Source organism: Equus przewalskii, chromosome 18 (genome assembly GCF_037783145.1).
Source record: "Equus przewalskii isolate Varuska chromosome 18, EquPr2, whole genome shotgun sequence".
Classification (NCBI taxonomy): domain Eukaryota; kingdom Metazoa; phylum Chordata; class Mammalia; order Perissodactyla; family Equidae; genus Equus; species Equus przewalskii.
This window is the reverse complement of record NC_091848.1, coordinates 61,442,987-61,470,398: the sequence shown is the minus strand read 5'-3', so window position 1 is coordinate 61,470,398 and position 27,412 is coordinate 61,442,987. Positions and strand designations below refer to the sequence as shown.

The 27,412-nt window shown below is 46.5% G+C and overlaps 1 long non-coding RNA gene across 2 annotated transcripts in view; it reads left to right on the top strand.

The window, feature by feature from the left end:
* LOC139077061 (uncharacterized) overlaps window positions 1–27,412 on the top strand; it is a 32,704-nt gene that overhangs the window by 5,146 nt on the left and 146 nt on the right. For both annotated transcript variants that reach the window (XR_011529262.1, XR_011529261.1), the window contains exon 2: window positions 26,283–26,354. This is a non-coding gene — a long non-coding RNA (uncharacterized lncRNA). The remainder of the gene's footprint in view (window positions 1–26,282; window positions 26,355–27,412) is intronic.

Below are 27,412 nucleotides of genomic sequence, written 5' to 3'. Positions count from 1 at the left end.
TTTTATATGTGGGATGCCTGCCACGGCCTGGCTTGATGAGCGGTGCATAGGTCTGCGCCTGGGATCCAAACCCATCCCAAACCCAAGTACCCCAGGCCACTGAAGCGAAGCACGTGGACTTAACCACTACACCACCCGGCCCTACAATGCTCTTTTTAATAAGCCCCCAAATGAGCACAACAACCAGGTGTGACCAGAAAAACTGCAAAAGGCCATAAAAGCTAATTATCATAAAATGCCCCCAAAGCTTCTGGACCCAAGGGGCTTTTCTTAAGGTCACTGCCACTATGCGGCTACAGTGTATGCATGTGAGACCCGAGGAGAACCAACAGGCAGCTAAGAAGGGAGCACAGACAGCCGTGTGCCTTTCAGGGCAAGTCCCTCAAGGGGCCACCCGTGTGGCTGTTCAGAACAGTGTGTTTGGAAAGTGAATTTAAAGGACGAGAATACTTTTGCCATCTTAACACCAAAAAAGGGAGAAAGTACACTGCAGGCTGTGGGAGTCGCAAGATGGTTGGGGCATGCAGTGTGCTCACTTAAAACCCTTTAGAGACTTCCCATTTTTTCTTACTCTCTTGCATTTCCTGACGATAGAACAGAAAGCACGCCACGGTATGCAAGTGACATGTCACTTTACCCATTCCAAGGGCTTCATGCGCTATTTTTCCAGCAATTGAAATAAATCGGGGCCGGAATTAGGTTTTCCTGAAGGGCTGGAGAGGCGGTGGAGGCTGAGTCACGGTGAATTCCTGCAGAGCCGGCAGGAGTTTCCCTCCCTCCATCTGGGTGGTGCTGGTGCAGTTTGCAGAGAAACGTCTGGGATGGCATCATCGACTATAAAGGCTGCTTAAGCTCCTGACGAGCGAGTCTCTGAAATGTTTTCAGTGAAGGATGGGGGAGGAGCATGAAATGCCCTCAGGTTCGTTCATTTCCTCATTGTAATGCTGTCGGATGGAGGACCAGGAGATTGAGTGCTTGAATAATTAACTCATTTACAGCGTGAGTTGTACGCACGGTTTGCCTGACGTGCCTCTTGTGAAGTGGAGCACGCACTAAACCTCTCCCCAGGCAGCAGAAGCAGGGAACAGCTCAAGCTGTTCCAGGTCTGGCTAATCTGGGAAGGTGCACTTAATAAAAGGATGAGAACTTAAAGGGAGTGGAGGAGCAGAGGGTCAGATACTCTTTCTTCTTCCTCCAGAACAGGGTTGGCGATCTTTTCTATACAGGGCCAGACAGTGAATATTTTAGGCTCTGCAAGCCACGTGGTCTCCGTTGCATCTTCTCAGCTCTGCATGAAAGCAGCCATTATAGTATGTAAACGAATGGACGTGGTTATGCTACAATAAAGCACAATGTATTGGTATTAAAATTTGAATTTTATGTAATTATAAAGCGTCACAAAATATTATTCTTCTTTTGGCTTTTTCAACCACTAAAAATGCAGAAAACGTTCTTAGCTTAGAGGCAGGACAGTTGGTGGACCCGTGCGTGGTGGTTTCAGTCCCACTGTGGAATGCTCAGTGTGTTTCTCCACTCAGCTGTGGAGTGACTGTGTCCGGGGCCTGCGGTCAGACAGAGCATGGTAAAGTTGTAGAATGTCCCGCTGAAATGGCCGGTAGAGGCTGTCCAGTCCCACACGCCCTCTCTCAGGATGACCTCCAGCATTCCGGTTCCTTGTGAAGTGTGGTGGGACGTACAGAACAGGACAGGATGGACAGTGGAAGGTCCTGGTGATTTCATTTGCCTCAGGATCTGCTTCTTGGCTTTGCAAGTCCAGTAACACTGATAAGTGCTTCAGGTTTTATTGGACCAGGTGAGGCTGGTACATGGTAACTCAGGGTAATAACGCTTTTGAAGCTCTTTTCCCATTTGCAATCTTAAGAAACCCAAGAATCTCTTCTCAGAATAATTTTTTAAAGGCATAAAAGAAAATATACTTGCCAGTGATTATTTATAATGAAAAAATTATGTTAAAATACAGTTATAAATGATTTGTGCTATGGTGACATGAGCTTCATTACCTCGGTAAATTACGAGATGTAGTGAAGTATGAGGAACATACATGGTATTTTGCAAATAATACTTCATGTCATAATGTGATAGAAAAATCTGTCCTTTGTTTTGGAAACAAAGCCTTAGGTCCTGTTAAACTCTCATACAATACGGACGTACATAAGGCAGCACGCAGTGCAGTAACTTTCCACAAGCACTGTAATACCCCCCTGCAGTCTTCCCTATTGTTCCCTCTCGGCCTAACACAGAGGAAGGTAAAGCACAGGCGTTTGGCAGAGGTGGTCATGACTCAGAAAACCTGCGGTCTGCATTTCGCGGGTGGAGACCCCACTGACAAGCGGGCTGCTCGGAGTCAGCGCTGGGATGCGTGTGTATTCGCTGCTCTGACAGCTGTTTCTGTTTCTTTTTGGAACCACTTCTCTCAATGACACACCTTTCTCTCTGCGACGGTTCTTCCTCTGGCTCATCTTCGTTCACAGCGGGCCTCCCAACAATTTCTGGAAACCTTCCGTAGGCGCTTCACAGATGCCCCCAAACAGGACCGCTCCCGGCCCTTCCCCGCGCCCCGCGCGCCCCTCCGGGCACCTGCTTCGGCCGGTGGGGACGCGAGCGAAATGACAAGCGGGGCCTTGCGGGCACCTGCGCTTTGGGGTCGGCTCCTCTGTTCTCCCTGAATCCTGGAAAGCCCCGGAGGAAGCAGGGCTCGTCTGCCAGACGGTGGAAGTCACACGCCTTCACGGTGACACCGTCCTGGGCCCGCAGCCACGGACGAGCCCCGCGCGCTGAGCCAAGGCCCCGGCGCGCCCGCCCCGCCCGCAGCGCCCCCGGCGCGTCGGACCCCGAGCCGTACTGAGTGCTTGTGCATCTGAGCCTCAGTTTCCGACGGTTTGTTCCGCGGCAGAAGCCGCCTGCTCACGGCCGCCCCCTCGCCCTCCTGCTGCCCCCGGGGACACTGCCCCTCGAGGATGGAGCGCTCACGCCCTGCGGGAGCCGCTTCCAGAGGGGAGCCCAGGGGACTCGCCCAGGACCCCACGTCTACTGGGCGCTGTGGGCGAGTAAGGCCCTGGTGTGATCCACGACTTCTCCTTCGGTTACAGGAGAGAATATGATAGATAGTGAGCTCCCTGCTTAGGGCGTTTACATGTAGAAAACTGTCACAGAGAGAAGGCAAGGCTCCGACAGAGGAACAAGCCGCTAGTGACAGACTTTCAGGAATCAGTAGAGATATTTATGGGCAAACTGGGTTTCCTACCAGACCTCAAGATTCAGTAAATGCATTTGTGGAGCTTATTCCACGTTCAAAGCCATGGCCAGCACTAGGGCGGAGTCGGCAACGCTGGTTCCCAGGACGCAGGATTTAAGCAGGCGTTCATCTCGGCTGGCGCAGGTGCAGAGGGATGCCTGCTAATGCTGTGCCGGCGCCCCGCGGTTCTGTGCCCTGTGCCAGTGCCTCTTCGTGCTGTGCCCTGTGCCCGGCGCCCCACGGTTCTGTGCCCTGTGCCAGTGCCTCTTCGTGCTGTGTCCTGTGCCAGCGCCCCACGGTGCTGTGCCAGGAGCCCCGCGGTGCTGTGCCAGTGCCTCTTCGTGCTGTGTCCTGTGCCAGCGCCCCACGGTGCTGTGCCCGGCGCCCCGCGGTTCTGTGCCAGTGCCTCTTCGTGCTGTGCCCTGTGCCGGCGGCCCCCGGTGCTGTGCCTGGCCCTGGTCCGCGGCCTCCTGCAGGGCATCGTGCTGGCACTGTTTGCCGAGACTGGAACCAGCCGGCCTGCAGCCCCGAGGCCACCCTTCTCCTGTCTGTCCTGACCGCGGCTTGCTCCGGCCTCCTCTGCCCCCTGCTTCACCTGCAGGCTCTTCCGCGCCCTCGGCCGGTCGGGCTCCTCCTGGGTCGGGATGAGACTTCGGCTGCGCGGCGCCCACGCCTCTGGCGGATGGTTCGCGTGAGCTTGGGATCCAGTCCAGGGGTGGGACCTGCAGGAATTCCGCTGGGTGCTCCTGCGAAAGGCAGCCTCTCGTCAGAAGGAACACACGGGAGGGAAACCTCTTCTTCGCTGGACACAGTCTTGTTGGCAAATGATGCCTCGCCCTGCTACAGACATTTGCACGGACGAGGGTTGGACTGCTGAGGTGCTGGAGACGGCAGAGACAGCAACGTCAGACCCTGGTCCTCAATGACAAGGCTAACCCGCCGAATTAACCACAAATAAGCACTCCCTCTTGCCTTTTTTTAATGAGATAAACTTTTAAGCCACTTTTAGTCAATTTTCTGTTAATTGAAGCTAAAAATGTATTTGTTGCAGCCAAAGACTCTGAATTTGCAGGAAGAGAGTTCTGCCTCTTGGGGAGACTGCTAATTCTTCAGAACTTTACTTGAACAGCATACATAGTATCTCCTTCCGTGTTGAGCATGGTTAAAGCAACAGAAAGTCACTTATGAGAGCGAGGTCTTAGGAATCGGTGTAATCCATCTGTGTGGGCTGAGCTACCACGTAGCCACAGGCCGGATGGGGTCAGAGAGGAACCTGCAGCTTCTGTTGTGGCAGAGGCATCTGAGGACGGGGTGAGAAAGCAGGCCCAGACAGAGTGCTCTGTGTGACAGGGTGACGCGGGAGCAGCACAGCAGACTGATGGGGAAAGGGCCTCACACCAGCAACGCCCGGGAAAGCTTCCTGAGCACCGACTGACGGCCACGGAGCTGTAGAAATAAGTCCGGAAAAGGCATGTCCTGCTCCTGGAGACTTGATTTTTAAGAGAAATTAGAGATACGAGAAGAAAACAGTGATGTCGTGACTGCACGTGTTACATTCTGAGTTTCTCTCGCGGCTCCACCTCCACCCTGGGGTGAGGGAAACAGCCCTGGAAACTATGGAAGCAGAGAAACGAAAATAAAATACACTCTGAAGAGGAGATGAGAGAGGATTAAAAAGAGAGGTGGGGGGCTGGCCGCTGGCCTAGTGGTTAAGTTCGTGTGCTCTGCTTCTGTGGCCTGGGGTTCACGGGTTCAGATCCCAGTGTGGAGCTATGCGCCACTCATCAGCCATGCTGTGGCAGCGTCCCACGTACAAAATAGAGGAGATTGGCTCAGCAACAATCTTCCTCAAAAAAAAAAAAAGAGAGGCAGGAGGGGAAACAACAGTTGTTGTCCACCTACCATCTGCCAGGAGCTTTAACATGCTTACTCATTTAATTTCACAACAATCATGAAAAGAACAGATTTTTACCCCTCATTTTATAGGTAAGAACTGAGGCTCAGTAAGCTTATGTGACTTGCCCATCTGGGTGATGGGGTTGGGATTCAAATCCAGGTCCACTGTGTCATGTTGCCACAAATAAAAAGTCTTTGAGTTTAGAAAGTGGACTGCAAAGTCTGTAAGAGAAGAGGACAAAAATGAAATCTGTTACTAAATGAAACTTGTATCTGGAGTCCTTCACGTTGTGAGTGAAATGCAAGACCTGACAGCTGGCTGGTCTGGGCAGCGGGTGAGGTGGAGGCAGACCGGACGTGTCGGGCAGGAAGCGAGGAGAGAGGGGAAGACGGGCTTCCGGAAGGTGCAGACGAGGCACGAATGTGGCCTTGTGTAATTCAGTTCCATCGGAAGGGATTCTGCTGTGAGGTGGGGAGACAGAAAAACGGAAGAGGCCACAAGATGTGCTGGGTTGAGGGCACGGGGGTGCAGTGGGCCACCCCATTGACCCTGTACCTGAAGCTGCCCCACATGCTCAGTAGAAACAGGGATGGAGAAGTAACCAGCTGGGTGTGGCAGTGGTCCTGTGAGGCACCACAATTTTCATTTGCAACACAATCCTACTGTCCTCTCTTGGTCCTTACCTGGAGCCCAGCTTTCTTTCCAAGATGGAAAGCCTTCCTAAGAGGGACGCATGCCAAGTGCAAAGGGATATGCTTCTGCCTGGACTCTCTGCGTTAGTTCTGCCTGGGGCAGGTAGCCAGGAAGAGTTGCCACAAGCCACCGGAGCAGGAGGAAGGCGGCCTTCCAGAGAAACCCAGAACATCAGCTCATAGAAGCTCTCTCTCTGTCAGACCGTCTACCTTGCGTGTTTCACAGACACCTTACTTTCAGCATGTTCCAAACTGGACTCATTTTCTTTCCCTTTGCCCTGCTCTTTCCTGTCTTCCTAACTGTAGGTGACAACATCAAGGCAGACCTGTCAGAAGCTGCCATTCCATCCTGGACCTTCCCTCCCCGTCTCTGAGGCATACCGGGTCCCTCCAAATGGCTCTCTCCTGTCATTGTCTCCTCCATCAGCTCCTTCCGTGTCATTGCCCTGCATCAGATCCTCACCATCTTTCGTTCAGACCCTTCTGGCTGGTCTTGTCCTTCTTGTCAGGCTCTTCTCAGTTCGCCCCCCCAACTGCCCAGAGCGTGCGCCCCACCACACCCCGCTGTGATCAGCTCCTCACGACCTGGACTCAAGCCCAGCTCTCAGCTGCCCAGCGTAGTACAGGAGTCTCTCCCGTAACTAGCCTTAGTACTTCCAACCCTCCCTGCTCCCTGCTCTTTGCTGTGAACATTATTGTTCAGCAACACCTAGCATCTGGCAGTTCTCCAGACACTGCACGGTTGATGCCCGAGTCTTCGTTCATGCCTGGATGCTTTCTCATCCTCCACTTCCTTGCTGACTCTTTATCATCACCTGTGTGCTGGAGGGACACCCCAGGCTGGCAGCCTGGGTGACACTCGTCACACTGTCCAATTAATAACCCTCAACTTCTTGTTGTTTTAAAACAAGCAGACAGGAGTGTTTTTTTTACAAATACCCTTTTAAAACTGTGCAGACGAGTTTGGGGACCACTGCTGGCATCATACGAGAGGATGTGCTGCTGCCGTCTTGCTCACTTGTCACCTGCAAACGCCAGCCGACCGTGGGCCTCTGGGGACATCACTGTGAGGTCACTGGATGGCTCCTGTTTCTTTTTCCTTGTTCACCTTGAAAAGTTCGTCTGAGCCTTGCCCCTGCAGGCTGAGAGTGGAGGCCCCAGGCTGGGCTTGAGGTCTGACCACTTGGGGAAGTATTCTCTCTGAACTTCGTGGACTGATGAACATCCTTCGCCACAAGAGCCCTTGGCACTGAGTTTCAAGAGCTCACAAAGCGGGTGACTTGCAGCCATCATGCTTTCCTTGATATCAAGGAGAGTTGAAAAACTGATGTTTTTCTCTTGCAAAAATAGACTTTTTGCAAACTATGATCCTGGGGCAGAGGGATTCTGTCCAGTCCGTGCTACAGGCACAGGTGTAAGGTGTCTTTCCCTTTCATCTGGAAGGATGGCCTTTTGCTGGTCTACGTGTACCCTGTCGACTGGTTTCTTAATGGGTGTGAAATTATAACAAATGATTGTACACCGAGCAGTGCTGCCTTGAGTGTATGTGGCCCTGTAAACGTGCGCTGACTGTGCCTGTTTTTGCCTCCCGTGGTGGGGGGAGGGCAGGGAGGGAGGCCTTCTCGTTGGCCCTGGAGCCGAGAGAGCAGCGGAACTTACTGGGAGTGGTTTTCTCACCTGTAAAATCAAAGCCTGCATGGCCTCAAAGCTGGCTCTCTAGTTATAAAATTTTGTATCCAGTACTAAAATACTAAAAGTTTTAATGCTGGGATGATGGATTTTTGATCACTTTTAGCTTCTTTTCTACTTTTTTGTTTTCCAATTTTTATCTATATTTTTTACTGGCTCATTTTAGAAAACAAAAATAATATACAAAATTACATTGCTTCTCTGCCATGTACCAACACATAAATTATCCCATTTAATTCTCATATCTACACCAAGAGAGGTTGTTGTTCCCACTTACGACAGGGAAGCTAAGGCACAGAGAGACGGGATAACATTCCCCAACGCAACTGGTTGGGCTACAGAATCAGCATCAGCTCAACCCACAAATTCCTAGTATACCACAGTGCTTCCGTTTAAAACATTTTAAGAGAATGACAATTCCTTATACATGTTTTAAAATAAAATAGGACTAGGCAATCAAAAGAACTGGTTGGAGGAAGTTAACTGGACTGTTAAGGACAATACTGAAACTGGCTGTGATTCAAACACTGCAGGGTGTTTTCTGTTTTCTAGTGGGTGAATTTAAAATGTGCCACTGTCAGAGCTGAAAGTGCACCTGCTATCTGCTGGGAATGTCTCCGTCTCCTGACGTCCTTTTCGAGTCGAGCAGTTATGCAGGTCTTGCTCCTAGTGATGCGTGCGGTGCCCTCTCTGAGCCACGGGTCCGCCCTCCATCCAGCTCCTCCACTGGCTGTCACCCAGCATCATGGCAGATCTCAAGACTCTGCAGACTTGGCCCACTACCAACTGATGCGGCCTGACTTTAACTGCTTCTCAATCCTTTCAGTAATCTCTTGTTGACCCTCTAACACCGTCTGCACAAGAGCTCTTCCAAACCTTCGCTCACTTCCAATTTAGGGTGCCATCCTTCCCTCTCATTTTGAAGTGGACAACTTCCCTTCTTTATTAAGAGAGCATCCTATGTGAGCTTTTTAAATTGCTCCTCTTTACATGTCCTTTTGTCCTTTTTTTTTTTTCCAGTCTGAGAGTAATGAGTGTCTCTTTTTAGGGTTAATGCTTCCACTGGAGTCCCAGGCGTCATGCCTTGATTATCTTGCCCTCCAGCATCATTAGTCTTTCTCTCTCTACTTCATCCTTACTTCCGCCATGTTGAATTATACATTCCTTAACTGCGCTCTGCATCACCCAACTTCTCTCATACATCTCTTCTTTGTTTAACTTTCAGAATTTGTTCTATTTCTCTATATTCAATATCTCCAGATTTAAACCTTCTGTCCCCTCTCTAGTTCCCTACAATACTGATTTTGAAGCTCCATAGTCTAGTAAAGCTACTCTCTCAAAAGGCCTTAGTGACCATTTTCCATTTTCCTATGAATATAATGACCTTTGATAATTCCTCTTCTTGACATCTCTTAAGCACTTGACTTGGTTTTCAATTCTCTTTTTCATGAACTTTTTTCTCATTTCCAAGACTATTTCATGATGACTCTGTCTTTTCTGTGGCCCTTCTGTCCAGTTTCTCTATGTTCTTCTTTATATATTTCATTTCATAATGATTTGCTCAAATATTTGACAACAAATTCATGTCTCTTCTTTTAATCATAAGATATTTACACCTTTTTCCAGAAAACCCAGAAAAACCTCCCATCTGCATCCCCACTCCCAGCCTGCGTGCAGCTTTACTGCAGCACTGCCAAGTGGGCTGGTACTCAGAGAGGAGCTGGCGGGTGCAATTCCATCATTAGACTGTGAATGCCTGAAGTTAGAAACCATCACATTTTCACTGATGTTTTGAAAGGGATGGGTAGAGGGATTCTAGAGAAGGGGTTGTCACACTCATTTAGGGGCAAGTGCAGCCCATTGAATGGGGCCTGCCTGACCTGTACTGCTCTTGCTGTTGCCACCCAGTTTGAGCACTCATCCTAACGCCTCTGAAGTGTTGCCAGGCCTTCTGGTTTCCTCCTGGACTGCACTTAGTTCCTTGGAATCCATTTACAGGGCTTTTTGGAGGCCTTAACTCTACATTCAGAGATAGTCAAATAAATATTTAGTTAAATGAATTTACTTTTTCAACAAAATTTTATTGAGCACCTACTCTCTGCCAGGCACTCTTCTTGATGGTTGGACCACATCAGTGAACAAAATAGAAAACAAAAATCCACGCTCTTGTGGAACTTGCATTTCTTTTATTACATGTCTATTAAGGAAATTTCATTTATCCTACTTTTTTTTTTGAGGAAGATTAGCCCTGAGCTAACATCTGCTGCCAATCCTCCTCTTTTGCTGAGGAAGCATGACCCTGAGCTAACATCTGTGCCCATCTTCCTCTACTTTATACGTGGGATGACTGCCACAGGATGGCTTGACAAGCAGTGCATAGGTCCACACCCAGGGTCCAAACCGGCAAACCCTGGGCCACCAAGCAGAACCTGGGAACTTAACCTCTGTGCCACTGGGCTGGCCTCTCATTTATTCCATTTTTTTTTTAATGTTATGATAAATTACAACCTTGTGAGATTTCAGTTGTACATTTTTGTTAGTCATGTTGTGGGTACACCACTTCCCCCTTTGTGCCCTCCCCCCACCCCCCCTTTTCCCTGGTAACCACCGATCAGATCTCCTTGTCAATATACTAACTTCCACCTATGAGTGGAGTCATATAGAGTTTGTCTTTCTCTGACTGGCTTATTTCGCTTAACATAATACCCTCGAGGTCCATCCACGTTGCTGTGAATGGGCCAATTTTGTCTTTTTTTATGGCTGAGTAGTATTCCATTGTGTGTATATACCATATCTTCTTTATCCAATCATCAGTTTCTGGTCATGTAGGTTGGTTCCACGTCTTGGCTATTGTAAATAATGCTGCGATGAACATAGGGGTGCAAGGGACTCTTGGGATTTCTGATTTCAGGTTCTTAGGATAGATACCCAGTAATGGGATGGCTGGGTCATAGGGTATTTCTATTTTTAACTTTTTGAGAAACCTCCATACTGTTTTCCATAGTGGCTGTACCAGTTTGCATTCCCACCAACAGTGTATGAGGGTTCCTTTTTCTCCACAACCTCTCCAACATTTGTCGCTCTTGGTTTTGGATGTTTTTGCCAATCTAACGGGGGTAAGGTGATATCTTAGTGTAGTTTTGATTTGCATTTCCCTGATGATTAGCGATGATGAACATCTTTTCATGTGTCTATTGGCCATATTCATATCTTCTTTTGAGAAATGTCTGTTCATGTCCTCTGCCCATTTTTTGATCCAGTTGTTTGTTTTTTTGTTGTTAAGCTGTGTGAGTTCTTTGTATATTATGGAGATGAACCCTTTGTCGGATAAGTGGCTTGTAAATATTTTTTCCCAATTAGTGAGCTGTTTTTTTGTTTCAATCCTGTTTTCCCTTGCCTTAAAGAAGCTCTTTAGTCTGATGAAGTCCCATTTGTTTATTCTTTCTATTGTTTCTCTCAACTGAGGAGTTATAGTGTCCGAAAAGATTCTTTTGAAACTGATGTCAAAGAGTGTACTGCCTATATTCTCTTCCAGAAGACTTATTGTTTCAGGCCTAATCTTTAGGTCTTTGATCCATTTTGAGTTTATTTTGGTGTGTGGTGAAAAATAACGGTCAATTTTCAATCTTTTGCATGTGGCTGTCCAGTTTTCCCAGCACCATTTGTTGAAGAGACTTTCTTTTCTCCATCGTAGGCCCTCTGCTCCTTTGTCGAAGATTAGCTGTCCATAGATGTGTGGTTTTATCTCTGGGCTTTCAATTCTGTTCCATTGATCTGTGGACCTGTTTTTGTACCAGTACCATGCTGTTTTGATCACTGTAGCTTTGTAGTATGTTTTGAAATAGGGGATTGTGATTCCGCCGGCTTTGTTTTTCTTCCTCAGGATTGCTTTAGCAATTCGCGGTCTTTTGTTGCCCCATATGAATTTTAGGATTCTTTGTTCAATTTCTGTGAAGAATGTTCTTGGGATTCTGATTGGGATAGCATTGAATCTGTAGATTGCTTTAGGTAGTATGGACATTTTAACTATGTTTATTCTTCCAATCCATGTGCATGGAATGTCTTTCCATCTCTTTATGTCGTTGTTAATTTCTTTCAAGAAAGTCTTGTAGTTTTCATTGTATAGATCCTTCACTTCCTTGGTTAAGTTTATCCCAAGGTATTTTATTCTTTTCGTTGCGATTGTGAATGGGATTGAGTTCTTGAGTTCTTTTTCTGTTAGTTCATTGTTAGTGTATAGAAATGCTACTGATTTATGTATGTTGATTTTATACCCTGCTACTTTGCTGTAGTTGTTGATTATTTCTAATAGTTTTTCTATGGATTCTTTGGGGTTTTCTATATATAAGATCATGTCGTCTGCAAACAGCGAGAGTTTTACTTCTTCATTACCTATTTGGATTCCTTTTATTTCTTTTTCCTGCCGAATTGCTCTGGCCAACACCTCCAGTACTATGTTGAATAGGAGTGATGAAAGTGGGCACCCTTGTCTTGTTCCTGTCCTCAGAGGGATGGCTTTCAGTTTTTGTCCATTGAGTATGATGTTGGCTGTGGGTCTGTAATATATGGCCTTTATTATGTTGAGGTACTTTCCTTCTATACCCATTTTATTGAGGGTTTTTATCATAAATGGGTGTTGGATCTTGTTGAATGCTTTCTCTGCATCTATTGAGATGATCATGTGGTTTTTGTTTTTCATTTTGTTGATGTAGTGTATCATGTTGATTGACTTGAGGACGTTGAACCATCCCTGTGTCCCTGGTATAAATCCCACTTGATCATGGTGTATAATCTTTTTGATGTATTGCTGTATTTGGTTTGCCAGAATTTTGTTGAGGATTTTTGCATCTATGTTCATCAGTGATATCGGCCTGTAGTTCTCCTTCTTTGTGTTGTCCTTGTCAGGTTTGGGGATCAGGGTGATGTTGGCTTCATAGAATGTGTTAGGGAGTACTCCATCTTTCTCAATTTTCTGGAACAGTTTGAGAAGAATAGGTATTAAGTCTTCTTTGAATGTTTGGTAGAATTCTCCAGAGAAGCTGTCTGGTCCTGGACTCTTATTTTTGGGGAGGTTTTTGATTACCATTTCTATTTCTTTACTTGTGATTGGCCTATTCAGATTCTCCATTTCTTCCTGATTCAGTTTTGGGAGATTGTAGCAGTCTAGGAATTTGTCCATTTCTTCCAGGTTGTTCAATTTGTTGGCATGTAGTTTTTCATAGTATTCTCTTATGATCCCTTGTATTTCATTGGTATCTGTTGTGATTTCTCCTCTCTCATTCCTAATTTTATTTATTTGAGATTTCTGTCTTCTTTTCTTGGTGAGTCTGGCTAAAGGTTTGTCGATTTTGTTAATTTTTTCGAAGAACCAACTCTTTGTTTCATTGATCCTTTCTATTGTCTTTTTTGTTTCAATATCGTTTATTTCTGCTCTTATTTTTATTATTTCCCTCCTTCTACTGACTCTGGGCTTTGTTTGTTGTTCTTTTTCTAGTTCTGTTAGGTGTCGTTTGAGGTTGCTTATGTGAGCTTTTTCTTGTTTAGTGAGGTGAGCATATATTGCGATGAATTTCCCTCTTAGGACTGCTTTTGCTGCATCCCAAATGATTTGGTATGTCGTGTTCTCATTTTCATTTGTCTCCAGATAATATTTGATTTCTTCTTTAATTTCTTCAATGATCCATTGTTTGTTCAGAAGCGTGTTGTTTAGTCTCCACATTTTTGCTCCTTTCTCTGCTTTCTTCTTGTAGTTGATTTCTAGTTTCATAGCATTATGATCAGAAAAGATGCTTGATATTATTTCAACTCTCTTGTATTTATTGATGTTTGCTTTGTTTCCCAAAATATGGTCAATCCTTGAGAATGTTCCATGTGCACTTGAGAAGAATGCGTAACCTGCTGTTTTTGGATGAAGTGTTCTATATATATCTATTAAGTCCATCTGGTCTAATTTTTCATTTAATTCTATTATTTCCTTGTTGATTTTCTGTCTGGATGTTCTGTCCATTGGTATTAATGGTGTGTTGAGGTCCCCTACTATTATTGTATTGTTGTTGATGTCTTCTTTTAGTTCTATTAAGAGTTGCTTTACAAATTTTGGTGCTCCTGTGTTGGGTGCGTATATATTTATAAGTGTTATGTCTTCTTGGTGGAGAGTCCCTTTTATCATTATATACTGTCCCTCTTTGTCTTTCTTTATCTGTTTTGCTTTGAAGTCTACCTTGTCTGATATTAGTATAGCGACACCTGCTTTCTTTTGTTCATTATTAGCTTGGAGTATTGTTCTCCATCCCTTCACTCTGAGTCTGTGTTTGTCTTTGGGGCTGAGGTGTGTTTCCTGGAGGCAGCATATTGTTGGGTCTTGTTCTTTGATCCATCCTGCCACTCTGTGTCTTTTGATTGGGGAGTTCAATCCATTTACATTTAGAGTGATTATTGAGATGTGGGGGCCTCCCACTACCATTTTGTGTCTTGTTCTCCAGTTTTCTTCAATTTCCTTTGTTTCTCGTCCCATGGTTTAATCTGTTCTGATGAAGAGCTGCTACTCTCTGTTGTTGTCCTTCTACTTATCTCCCCTGCTTTTGGTTTTGTAGCCCCTTTCCTTTTTTGGATTTTTCAGGAATGAGGGTTTTCCTGAGGATTTCCTGAAGAGGAGGTTTTGTGGCAATGAACTCCCTTAATTTTTGTTTATCTGGGAAAGTTTTTATTTCTCCATCGTATTTGAAGGATATTTTCGCTGGGTAGAGAATTCTTGGCTGTAGGTTTTTGTCCTTCAGATTTTTGAATATATCATTCCACTCTCTTCTAGCCTGTAAAGTTTCTGATGAGAAATCTGCTGATAGCCTGATGAGGGTTCCTTTGTAGGTTAGTTTCTTTTGCCTGGCTGTTCTTAGTATTTTCTCCTTGTCGTTGACTTTTGCTAGCTTCACTACTATATGCCGTGGGGTTGGTCTTCTTGCATTGATAAAGTTTGGGGATCTATTGGCTTCTGTCACCTGAAGATCCATCTCTCTCACCAGATTTGGGAAGTTCTCAGCCATTATTTCTTTGAATAGGCTTTCTGCCCCTTTCTCCTTCTCTTCTCCCTCTGGTATACCTATAATCCTTATGTTGCATCTCCTAATTGTGTCTGATAATTTTCGGAGAGTTTCTTCATTTCTTTTTAGTCTTACTTCTCTCTCCTCCTCTGCCTGCAGCATTTCTATATTCCCATCTTCCAAATTGCTAATTCTTTCCTCCATATTATCAGCCCTACTGTTCAGTGCATCTAGATTTTTCTTAATCTCCTCTATTGTGTTCTTCATTTCCAGTATTTCTGTTTGGTTCTTCTTTATCATATCAAACTCTTTTGTGACATAGCTCCTGAACTTGTTGAGTTGTCTATCTGAATTCTCTCTTAACTCATTGAGTATTTTAATGATGGCTGTTTTGAAGTCATCGTCATTTAGGTTATATATCTCATTTTCTTTGGGATTGTTTTCTGTGTATTTGTTATTTTCCTTCTGTTCTGGAGATTTAATGTATTTTTTCATATTGCTTGATGTTGTTGATTTGTGCCTCTGCATAGAGATAGAGTTTAGTTGCTCCTTCCACTTGTTTCTGCTGCTGTGGTGGGGGAGCAGCTGTTTATACTGCACCAACCAGGAACCCTATCCACAGTTGCTAACTGGGCCTGGGCCCCTCCTCATAGTCACAGTGGTCCTTTGGATTCCCTTTTCTGCCATAGGGGCCATCACGAGGGGGCTTCAGGCTGCTGGTGCCTACTGTTGCAGCCCACCTAGACGTGCTCCCTCCTTGGGGTCTGCAACGGTGTTATGGGCTTTTCCAGTGGCCAGGGGTAGGATCACTTATATTTGCCACTCTGTCACTGTCGGCACCCACAAAATCTCACTTGTCCACTATGGGTCACAGCAGAGCTATTGGCATCTTCTACAGTCTGTGGTTAGCTCACCTAGCTATGCTACTTTTGTCCCGGGGTCTTCCAGCCTTGTGGCTGCTGGATGGGTGCTCTCTACTAGTGCTGTGCAGAGGCTTTCCCTGAGGCTGCTGTGAGCCTGTAGGGTTTCCCCCTAGGCTACGGAGCTGGGTCACTGGAACTCCACCCAGCCTCAGTCCTGTTCCCCAGGAACTTGGGGAGCCCTTTGCCCTGTCTGGGGGATAGCTGGAGATCCTGATTTCAGTGGTAGCTGGTCAGCTGCTGCCCTGCCTGATATTCTCCTCTCCGGGACCCTCCCAGTGTTGTGGATGCTGGGTATGGCCCCTCCGCTAATAGCAGACAGAGAGTTTTGTCTGCTGCCCAGGCAGAACTCTGGAGCTTCCCCTCCAGGGCGTGGAGCTGGTCTCTGGAGCTCCCCCCAGCCCCAGTCCTCTCTGAGATCTCCGGCAATCCCTTACCCCACAGGGCGGGCAATGGCAGCTGGGGGTCGCTTCACCCTCTGGGATTCTCTCCGGGACTTTCCCAGAGCTGTGAATGCTGGGCGTGGCCCCTCCACTAATGGCAGACAGAGAGTTTTGTCTGCTGCCCGGGCGGAGCTCTGGAGCTTCCCCTCCGGGGCGCGGAGCTGGCCTCTGGAGCTTCACCCAGCCCGTCCTCTCCGAGATCTCCAGCAATCCCTAGCCCCATGGGGCGGGCAACGGCAGCTGGGGGTCACCTCGCTCTCTGGGATTCTCTCCGGGACTTTCCTGGAGTTGTGAATGCTGGGCGTGGCCCCTCTGCTAATGGCAGACAGAGAGTTTTGTCTGCTGCCCGGGCAGAACTCTGGAGCTTCCCCTCCGGGGCGTGGAGCTGGCCTCTGGAGCTTCACCCAGCCCCAGTCCTCTCTGAGATCTCCGGCAATCCCTTTCCCCACTGTGCAGGCAATGGCAGCTGGGGGGCCTCCGTACCCTCAGTGATTCTCTCTGGGACCCTCCGGGTGCCATGAACACTAGGTGGGATCTCCCCACCAATGGCGGGGAGAGACTCTCCCCGCGGGCTCAGGTGTGTAACTCTAGAGTTTCCCTCTGTGTTTAGGAGTAATTGTGGGGGGTTTAGGTAGGGTTCTGGTCACCTGTTTCCACCGTCACTCCTCTGTTGTGTGCTCGCTCCTGCCCTAGGTGTGTGTTGATCTTCTGGGGGCGTCCATTGGAAGAAAGCCGCTTGCAGGTACTAGGCTGTTCGGTCGGGGTCGGAGAGTTTTCACCTATCTCCACATCCTGGAGGGAAGTCCATCCGCCTTCCGATGTATAGTCGTGTGGGTCTCTCAGACGTCCTGAGATGCTATCTGGATATCCTTTGTTAAGCGATGAGTGTCCAAATAATTGTAGACTCAAAGGGGGAGAGACAAAGAGGACTACTCACGGCGCCATCTTGGATCCTCGATCCCATTTTTAACATTGAAATATATTTACAGCTCAAATTATACAGATGTAGTCACATCCTACTAGTAGAGAAAGCCACAGCTCCCCATGCATTTGTAAATGCTGTGTCCACTATCCTCTATCAGTGATATATCACCACAGCAGTGCATTGTCACTGTTCCATAAGCCATCTCAAACTCAGTGGCTCAAGAGAATAAGCTTGTCTTGTTGCTCATAAGTCTATGAGTCAGCTGGACAGTTCTGCGGGTCTGGACCAGGCTTGGCAGGTCTCAGTTGGGCTGACTCACACATCTGTGGAAACCTGGCAGGTCAGATGGCAGCTGCATGGTCTAGAACAGTCTTGCTCATGCCTGCTTGTGTGCTGGCTGCTGGTTGAGCTGGTGGAGGTAACTGGGCCAGGTATGTCTCACCATCCTGCCATGGAGTTTGGCTTATTCACATACTGGCGTCAGGGTTCCAGGGGAGAAAACAGAAGAGATCCAAGCCTCTTGAAACCCCAGCTCAGAACTGGCACAAGGACTCTTCCAGCATGTTCTGTGGCCAAAGCAAGTTACAGGCTAGTCACGATTCAAGGGGTAGGAAAATGGATTCTACCTTCGGCTGTCACAGCAAAGGGCGTGGACAGAGGATGAGGATGTGGATATTTTGGCAATCCGTCTATCACAAATTCCTCGTCTGCAGGTGCAGTATCTGATAGAAGGCTTATACAGAGGTTATTGCCTGCCAGTCATTCTACACAATTATCTTCCTTCTGTAAGTGTTTCATAACTTACTGTGATGATAAAACTAAAATGTAAACCCCTAGATGGTTGTGAGCCCCTTGAGGACAAGGAACATACGGAGTTCATCTCATCCTCCTCCATGGCGCATAGCACAGCATGGTGCACAGAACAGACTCAGAATGTTTGCACAATCCATTATCTGCTGAATCAGCGATATGAACCAGCAATGAAGAGCACAGGGGGTCGTGCTGAGATGTCCCCTCCCATCTTCCGGCTTAAAGAGGGTGCAGCAACACTGTCATGCCATGTTCTTTCCCAGTATTTGGACAGCTGATGCGTTTCACTGTGTGACGCGGAAAGAGTTGAAACACCTTAAACTGATCCCTAACAGTCGTCTGGTGCTTCTGAGAAGACGTGAAGGTTAATTTCTTCAGACAGTTAATGCCGGCTAAGGAACAACAACAACAAGACAAAAGGACCAGAGGTCCGGCCCTGGGCCAGGAGCTAGAGATGGGCGGAGCTAAAGCCAAAGAGCCTGTGTCTGGGGGCAGTGGGGGGCTGGTGAAAGGCCCATGGGGGAGGGGCTGGTGAAGGTCTCCGTGGGGGAGGGGCTGGTGAAGGGCCTGGTGGGGGAGGGGCTGGTGAAGGGCCCATGGGGGAGGGGCAGTGAAGGTCTCCGTGGGGGAGGGGCTGGTGAAGGGCCTGGTGGGGGAGGGGCTGGTGAAGGGCACGTGGGGGAGGGGCTGGTGAAAGGCCCATGGGGGAGGGGTTGGTGAAGGGCCTGGTGGGGGAGGGGCTGGTGAAGGGCCCATGGGGGAGGGGCTGGTGAAGGTCTCCGTGGGGGAGGGGCTGGTGAAGGGCACGTGGGGGAGGGGCTGGTGAAAGGCCCATGGGGGGGGCTGGTTAAGGGCCCATGGGGGAGGGGCTGGTGAAGGGCCCATGGGGGAGGGGCTGGTTAAGGGCCTGGTGGGGGAGGGGCTGGTGAAGGTCCCGTGGGGGAGGGGCTGGTGAAGGGCCTGGTGGGGGAGGGGCTGGTGAAGGTCTCCGTGGGGGAGGGGCTGGTGAAGGGCACGTGGGGGAGGGGCTGGTGAAGGGCACGTGGGGGAGGGGCTGGTGAAGGTCTCCGTGGGGGAGGGGTTGGTGAAGGGCACGTGGGGGAGGGGCTGGTGAAGGGCACGTGGGGGAGGGGCTGGTGAAGGTCTCCGTGGGGGAGGGGCTGGTGAAGGGCCCATGGGGGAGGGGCTGGTGAAGGTCTCCGTGGGGGAGGGGCTGGTGAAGGGCCCCCGGATCTCCCACCTGAGTGGAGCAGCTACCGGTGTTAACGAGGGAGGAACAAGCCTTTCAGGAAAAGCACCTGAATTATCTGGAGATGAGGTCCAGGTAAAAAGACAAAATACAGGCAAATTATAAAGACAAGCCATCTTCACCTGGAATTTGTGAGACACGTTACTGCTAGAAAATTCTGCTATTAATAAAGGAATTTTTTCTCACTTTTCCCAAGGATGTTTTATATAATATATGCAGCCAGAGAAGATGAAAAAAAAAAAAAGAGAAAAGCTTCTTAGCTATAAGTGTTTGCTTTTTGCATTTGTAAATGTAATTCTGTCAACTTTGAAGAGCTGGAAGGAAGTGAGATAGACATATGTGAAAAAAAGGACTTTAGAAAAATTGGAGACAGGAGTAATTTTTAGTTAGAATTTACTTGATTAAAGTGTATTCTATTTTCTTTAGGATATACTTTATTCTCTCATATCCTATTTACTTTACAGAGGAAGACTGGAATTGTTTAAATTAAGTTTGAATTTCAAGCCTTTGTTTTAATTGAAACCAGCACCAAGGTAAACTCAAAAAGGAGACTAGACTCTCTAGCCTGGGTAGTATAGAATAATTACTACACAGTATTAATTTAATCGCAAAATCTACCACACAAATGCAACAAACTGATAATATTGATGTAAACTATTGTCTTCAGAAAATTTCGTCTTTTTTCAATAGCATGGGCATCAGGGTTATGTCTTACAACCCCAAATTTGTATTTTGCTCAAGCTATCCAGATCTTATTGCATTAGGCAAATGCCATTCAGAAGAACAGTAGCTCATGTAAATGCCTTTAATATTGTTCATGGGTTTTACTCCCGCAGTCGTTTGGAAATATGTACTCTCGTACTACCAACCTTACTCAATTTCGATGGTGCATTTATGCATTTTCATGACAATTTGAAGCAGCTGACTGTCTGCCTCTTGCAGATTCTGCGTGCTTTTGTTCCTGCCTTCTGCTCCAGTGCTCTCATCTATGTTTCTCCCCTTTACTTACCTTCCTACTTTTCCCTCCATCCTTACACGCCTCTTGGCACCAACTCACATCAGCAGGCAGGACTGCAGGCTGAATTATTAAGTTTAGCTTTAGGCGACACACAGATGTGTGTGCGTGTGTGTTTTAATCAGCCTGTTATTTATGGCTGCTTCACAGTGTCTCATGCCCTGGCAGAAAGGAGGCCATGGCACCTCGTGCTGCAGGACAGCTTGGCTAGCTCTCCTGCTCACGGCAGCTGAGGTCTTTGCATCTGTTGTGACCGCAGAAGAATGAAAAAGTGTACAACACCAAAACTAGACGAAACTACTTTTGTACTTCAAATATTAACATATTTCCCAGTCCCTATAATTTTTGCCCTTTAGTAAAATAATATTGAATTAAGCTGAGCATCCTTCAGAAATCGGGTCAGGAACTGGAGTGAAGCTCTAACAAAAGTGAAGTGAAATTTATTTCCCTGTACAGTTCAGCTGTCCGCAAACACGTTCCCCCACTTACCCATTCATTCGCTTGCTCAGTAAACGTTTACTGGTCAGCTCCAGTGTTGCAGGATCTGTTCTGAGCCCTGGAGACAGAGCCATGAACACAGCACAGGTTTTGATCTCTCTGAGTTCATGTTTTTAGTTGGGAGAGACAGAAAAGAAATAGATGGAGAATTGCTTCGACGCTGATAGACGCTAGAACTAAAGCAAATCTAGAAAAGGTGCCCCTGGTAGGAGTGATTTCAGATAGCTGGGCCCTCACCCCTGACACTTGTCTGATCAGAGGCCTGCGCCAGCAGGGCGTGAGCTGCGGACACGAGGGACGTGTGCTTCACAGGGCCGGGAGCGTGGTGTGTGGACGGTGCAGGCTGAGGGCAGCTTGGCTGCAGCACGAATGAGAGCAGAGTGGAGGTCTGCTCGGCACGTGGATGTGGGGCTGGGGTGGACCCAGTAAAGGCAGTGAGTGCTGGTCATGCTTAGCCCTGACAAATAAAAATTGCAAGCAATAGGATATATTGGAGAATATGAGGAATATGAGGAAGCCATTTGGTATAAACCTGATTCGGCCTGAACTTGTCTTTCCAAAAGGGCCTGACCAAGGCGTTGAGCATGCATTGTATATCTGCTTTAGAGATTCCCTATGGCAAGAACAAAGGCCCTTGAGATAAAGGTGCAACTTCCCTCTCCCTCCCAACATTGGCATTTCTTTAAGGATTAAGCATCTTTCCTTAGGCTAGAAACTGATTGCTGCTCTCACCTGTGACCACCCAGCTCAAGACAATAGACTTGCCTCCTGCTACGCCCTCTGAGACAGCAGACTGTGTCAGTCAAGCGCTGTGCCGACAGGGCAATCTTGTGACTATTGTGGGAGGGACATTTCAATCATATGTGAAACGTCCTGTATGGGGGTATATAACCACTCTGTATACCTCACTTCTTTGGTGCCCTTTCTTCCTTTGGGAAGAAAGGCCCCAGGCCATGGTCCTCAGATTTCAGCTCAGAATAAACTCACCCAAATTTTCATTTATAGATTGGTTATGGATTATTTTCGTCGACAGCCCTCTGGGCCTCAGAAAAGGTTCAGGCTGTTGCTGAGTAACATGTGAAGTGGTGGGAGGATTCTGAGTGGAGGGAAGATAAGCTTGACAAGATTTGTTTTAATTTGAATTTTTTTCACCGCTTTTAAGTGTGGAGTTCAATAATGTCAACTCTATTCATGTTGTTGTGCAGCAGATCTCCGGCACTTTTTTGTTTTGCAAAACTGAAACTCTGCACGCACTGAAGAACAGCTACCCATGCTCCCTCCCCAGCCCCAGGCAACCACCATCCACTTTGTTTCTACGTGTTCCATGACTCTAAGTACCGCATATGAGAGGAATCATCCAGTGCTTGTCATTTTGTGCCTGGCTCATTTCACTTTGATATGGTTTTTGTATTTCTGACTTAATATCATGTTATCTTCTGTTACGGCTTCTGTGAAGGGTGTAGATCAAGAGGGGCAAAGGTGGAAGCAGAGGTGAGCTCTGAGGCTGCTGCCTTGCTCTGGGCAGAGATGTGGTGCCTGGACCACGGCTGTGGCAGTAGAGGTGCTGACAAGAAGACAGACGCTGGGTAGATTTTTAAGGTAAAGCCAATAAGATGTGCTGACATTTTAAGACATGTGATGTGAGAGAAAGAGGAATAGGATATGAATCATCATATAGTGAGTTTTCTGAAGAATGTAATCATTAATCCTTTAACCATCATTAGAGTAACATTTGTAAAATCCCCTTAAATGCTGCATGGCTTCTGTAATAGGGTGCTGATGCTAAATCAGCCTATTTGATGGTTCAGGGTTATTGTTTTGAACTTGAGCTTTTCTATCTGTTGTAAATATAGATATGGCTGGTGTGGGTGTGTCAGAAGGTGTGGAAATCTGACTGGACTGGGCGATAGTAAACATTTTCAGGTAGAGGAAAAGCACATCTTATTTTGACAGCAGGTTAGCCCCACCCCACAAAATATTTTGGAATATTATCAAGATGCTATATTGCATATTGCTTCTTCTATCCTCCTTATAAGATCTATTCAGCATTATCTGAGTGTGGAATAAGCTGGTGGAATCTTGAGACCCAGAGAAAGTGGGGGAGGCAGTAAGGAAAAAATCCTACTCTCCTATTGGTGTTCAGTTTAATATTAGAGACAAAGGAGAAAAGGAATCTACAAACAGAATTTCTTTTTAGCTAAATGTATAGGAATACCAAACATAGCCATTGAAGAATATCTCTAAGTGTTTAGAAGTTATTTGTTATTGTCTCAAACTATGCAATGAAAAACCAATTATATGCAGGTTGAGGTTTTTAAAAATCTGGTTATTTGTGGCACGCCATGTTCCTTATGAGAACACAGAGATGTGGTGGAAGGACACCTGGTTGCCCGGGCTGGGCTTCTCTCCTTGTCGTCCTGCCTGTGTTTTCCTGACTGATAAGAGGGGACGCCGTGTATGTTGGGGAGCTATATGCTGGCCCGTGTGTACTATTTCTGACCAGTCTCAAAGCATGTCAGGCAGAATTTTGTAATTAGCTGAAAAGGTGCACAATACAGTTTCCGTTTGCTGACCCTGATCTGTAGGACTGACAGCAGCCTTCAATGGACCCATCAGTAGATAGAGCAGACAACGCAAGCGCCACGTGAGCTGTCGCCTGCACGTGGCATGAATATTTGCTCGGTGCTCTCTGTGGTGTGAGCTGTTCCCCAGGATCTGTGGGGTGCCTGTCAGGTGTGTGAGCATATCGACCAGTGGAGAGTGGCACAGTTAGAGGGCGTGGGCATCCCTGGTCAGAGAGGGTCTGCTTATCGGGGGTACTGATGCTTTTCCTTAAACTCTGACCCAGACAACGATTACCTGCTTCCACTAGTCGTGCGCTTCGGTTTTGATGTGAATTTTAAATTCCTATGCAGAGAACTGCTGTTTCCCGGACTTTCCTGGATTTATGCCATCTATTTGTTTCTCCACTCTCTGAGATTTTTCATCTGTAAGATTAACTCAAAAGATCATAAGCTCTAGGGGCTGGCCCCGTGGCCGAGTGGTAAGTCCGCCCCGCTGCAGGCGGCCCAGTGTTTCGTTGGTTCGAATCCTGGGCATGGACATGGCACTGCTCATCAAACCACGCTGAGGCAGCATCCCACATGCCACAACTAGAAGGACCCACAACGAAGAATATACAACTATGTACCAGGGGGCTTTGGGGAGAAAAAGGAAAAAAATAAAAGTCTTTAAAAAAAAAAGATCATAAGCTCTAGATGTCATAAATAATTGAATAAATACATCAACAAAAGAATTATTGGGCTATAAGACTTGCCTTATGTAGTGATAAAAATTGCTTTGGCGCATAAATATTGGTTCAGACTTTATTTGCATTTATCTGGGATTTCAAAGAACTTTATGCTATTTACAAAATTGTCTCTGAGAAAAAAAAAAAAACTTAACTGTGCATGCCTTGAGGAAAGACCTAGTCAGGGAAACTGGAGGTGGAAGGAGGGACTGGGGAACTGAATAAATCAAGTTAATCTCTCTGTATGATGATTTAAAAGAAGAATAAAATTTAATCATTTTCTGAAAACTGAAAGAGGTTGTACAATGTGGTGGTTAAGAGCATAACTCTGCAGCTAGAATGCCTGGGTGTGAGCCCAGCTCTGCTGTGCACTAGCTGTGTGACCTCGGGTGAGTTACCTAGCCTCTCAGTTCCCTGATCTGTGAATAGTGTGGTAACAATGTTACCCACCTCCTAGGTTGTGAGGATTAGGTTAGTATACATAAAGCACTTAGAGCAGTGCCTAGTAAGCACTGTGTGTTTTCTCTGCGCATTTGCTCATTGATATATATAGTATAGACACCTTGAAATGATCCTTCCTGACATATATAAAATATTCAATGTAAACTTTAAGATATTTCAAACGCTTCTTACTTACAAGAGGTGACACTATTCACGGTGGAGTAAACTTTGGGTCTCCTTACCTTCTGGAAGGTGCCAGGCCCTGAGCGCCCCTGCGCTCCTCCGCCATCCAAACCTTAGCGCACACCTTAAAGGTGAATGTCAGGTCTGCCTCACAGGTAGAGCGTTCGTGGTCTGGAAAGCGACCCAGCGATTTTAAGTGGACCCGCTCCACGGTTTTCAGCGTTGCAGGCCTCCAGCGAGGATGCACGTATAGATTGTGTGTGAACCCCAGCTCCCCGTCTTGTGCTGTCCCCCCTCCCCAGCCCCCTGGGGCATTGGGGCATTAGAGCTTCACTCTGCTCTAAGTGGGATGCCTCAGGCCTGACTCTCGGGATTTATGGACCTGCTGCCATCAACAGAGGGGAAGGGAAATTAGGACTCTGTGCAAAAGTAAGTGCATTCCCCGCCCTGCAGAAAAGGAGACTTGTGCTCCCCGGTAATTCAGGAACAGCCCGAAGGCACCAATTCCTCCGTTGTTGGTTTTCTAAGTATCACGTGAATAAAAATCACTTAAAGTGAATTGGTGAGAGACCTGGGCTCCCAGTGCAGACAGCCATCCTCCGCAGAGGCAGGGCCGGGAGCAGGGCCGCGCTGTTTCCAGTGCATCTGAGAGAACTGAAGGATGCCTTCTGACCAACACAGTTACCTTGAACAGAGCTGATCTGTGGATTTTAAACTGAGATTCACCAGCTACCGTATAATCCTCACTTTCTTTTCCTTTAATAGTGCGCACGACGAATGACGACGTCCTGTGTCTGTAGGAGGGCATTCGTTTTAGTCACCATACTGCATTTTGCTGAATCTAACTCCTGATTCTTCAGTTCAAAAACCGCCGAAATATTCAAGTATTTGTTTATTTGTGGAGATTTCTTTCAGGGGATTGAGATCCCTGACCTTCTGTGGGAAGTGCTTCAGTTGGGCTGAATGGGGTGGCAGCACAGCATGACTGCTGCCGGGCCTTCCAGAGCTGTACCCTTTGTGTGTGCTGGGGGCTGGTGGAGGTACAGGGCCTCTTAACTTGGCCTCAGGTTGGAGGGAACCACCCTGTGTGCCTCCATGTCAGGGGTCTGAAGGATGCCTTTGGTGGAAGCTGGGTTAAACCGATTTCCTGCAGCACAGGCAATTCAGAATGAAGGTCTGCTTTTCAACTGTACGTCAAGTAGATGAAAATGCCGGCATTGCGTCTGCTCCTAAACTTCTCTCTTTAGGCTTCTATGTACAAACAGAAAAAGAAAAAGTGTTTCTCTCTCTCAAGTGTGAATCAGCTAGGATTTTCCCAGTTTCCTTCTTTTCTGACTTTAATTTTGCCATTTGGTAAATTGAAGTTGTAAAATAAAAAGCAAGATCAGCATCCTATGAGTCTCCAGGATTTCCTATGAGAATTAGGGCACTGCATATATTTTATAAAAGCAGGTTGTGATGTTGGAGGAAAAGTAGGAAATATATTATTAAAATGAAAAGAAATAGGAAGTATCATAATCCGCTGATTTAAAATTTGGGATTTGGATAAAAAGATGGGCAGAGTATATGAACACACGTTTCCCAAGGAAGATCTACAGATGGCCAACAGACACATGAAAAGATGCTCAACATCACTAATCATTAGGGAAATGCAAATCAAAACTACAATGAGATATCACTTTACACCGGTCAGAATGGCTATAATGACCAAGACAAAAAACAACAAATGTTGCAGAGGATGTGGAGAAAAGGGAACTCTCAGTCACTGCTGGTGGGAATGCAAACTGGTGCAGCCACTATGGAAAACAGTATGGAGATTCCTTAAAAAACTAAAAATAGAACTATCATATCACCCAGCTATCCCACGACTGGGTATCTACCCAAACAATTTGAAATCAACAATCCAAAGTAACATATGTACCCCTCTGTTCATTGCAGCACTATTCACAATAGCCAAGACATGGAAGCAACCCAAGTACCCATCGACTGATGATTGGATAAAGAAGATGGGTATATATGTACAACGTACTACTAAATATATGTACTACTCAGCCGGAAAAAAAAGACAAATTCATCCCATTTGCAATAACATGGAAGGGCCTGGAGGGAATTATGCTAAGTGAAACAAGCCAGTCTGAGAAAGACAAACATCAGATGATTTCACTCATATGTGGAATATGAACAAACACATGGACAAAGAAAACAGTTCAGTGGTTACGAGGGGAAGCGGGGTGTGGGGTGGGCACAGGGGGTGAGGGGAGCACTTATGTGGTGACAGTCAAGAAATAATGTACAACTGAAATTTCACAATGATGTAAACTGTTATAAATCTCAATAAAAAAAAGAAAAAAAATTTAGGATCTGTCACTGCTGCCTTCCTGTGGGGAAAAAAGCAGGGAAAACATGCAGAATCTTTGTGTTGCTACATTAATCATTTTTGTAGGAAACTTAACTAAAGTTACACACTTCTGCATGATACTGCATTGAGTATTATAAGGGGATAATTCTCTTTTAAAAATGATGACTTTATGATTAAACTGTAACATGAAAAAATCTGAAAGTGTAGTCCACAAAGGGAATCTAAAAAGTTGGAACAACTGAAGTCACCCATTTATTTCTGACAAAAAACATGTGCATTCCTGTCCTGCTCTCCAGTTTCATTAACACCAAGTGTGAGAGCAAATGTGACTGTCAGCTGAGTCTATTACTTAAGATTTTCCTTCCATATGGGTGTGTGGGATGTGGGGACGCATTAGAAGTCATCACTGTTGTTCTTAGTGCACGTTGCCCGACGTACAGCACCGCTTTCTTAGTTCTCATTTTGCCTTTTTATTTTCCTCTGCCTTTTGTTTCTCAAGGTGCACACTACTAAAGCTGTTTTTTTCAAAAAATTTAAAGCAAAAATGTGTGGCTGAAAATATATTTTCCCACAACCTATTTGTAAAGTTCTATGTCTGAAACTTTGAGAAGTTTTACAGAGTATGAATGAGTTGAAAATAATGTGCAAATGTTACAAAATAATACTCACCCTAATTTTTTCCCTAATTGTTTTATGTGTTTCCCTACAA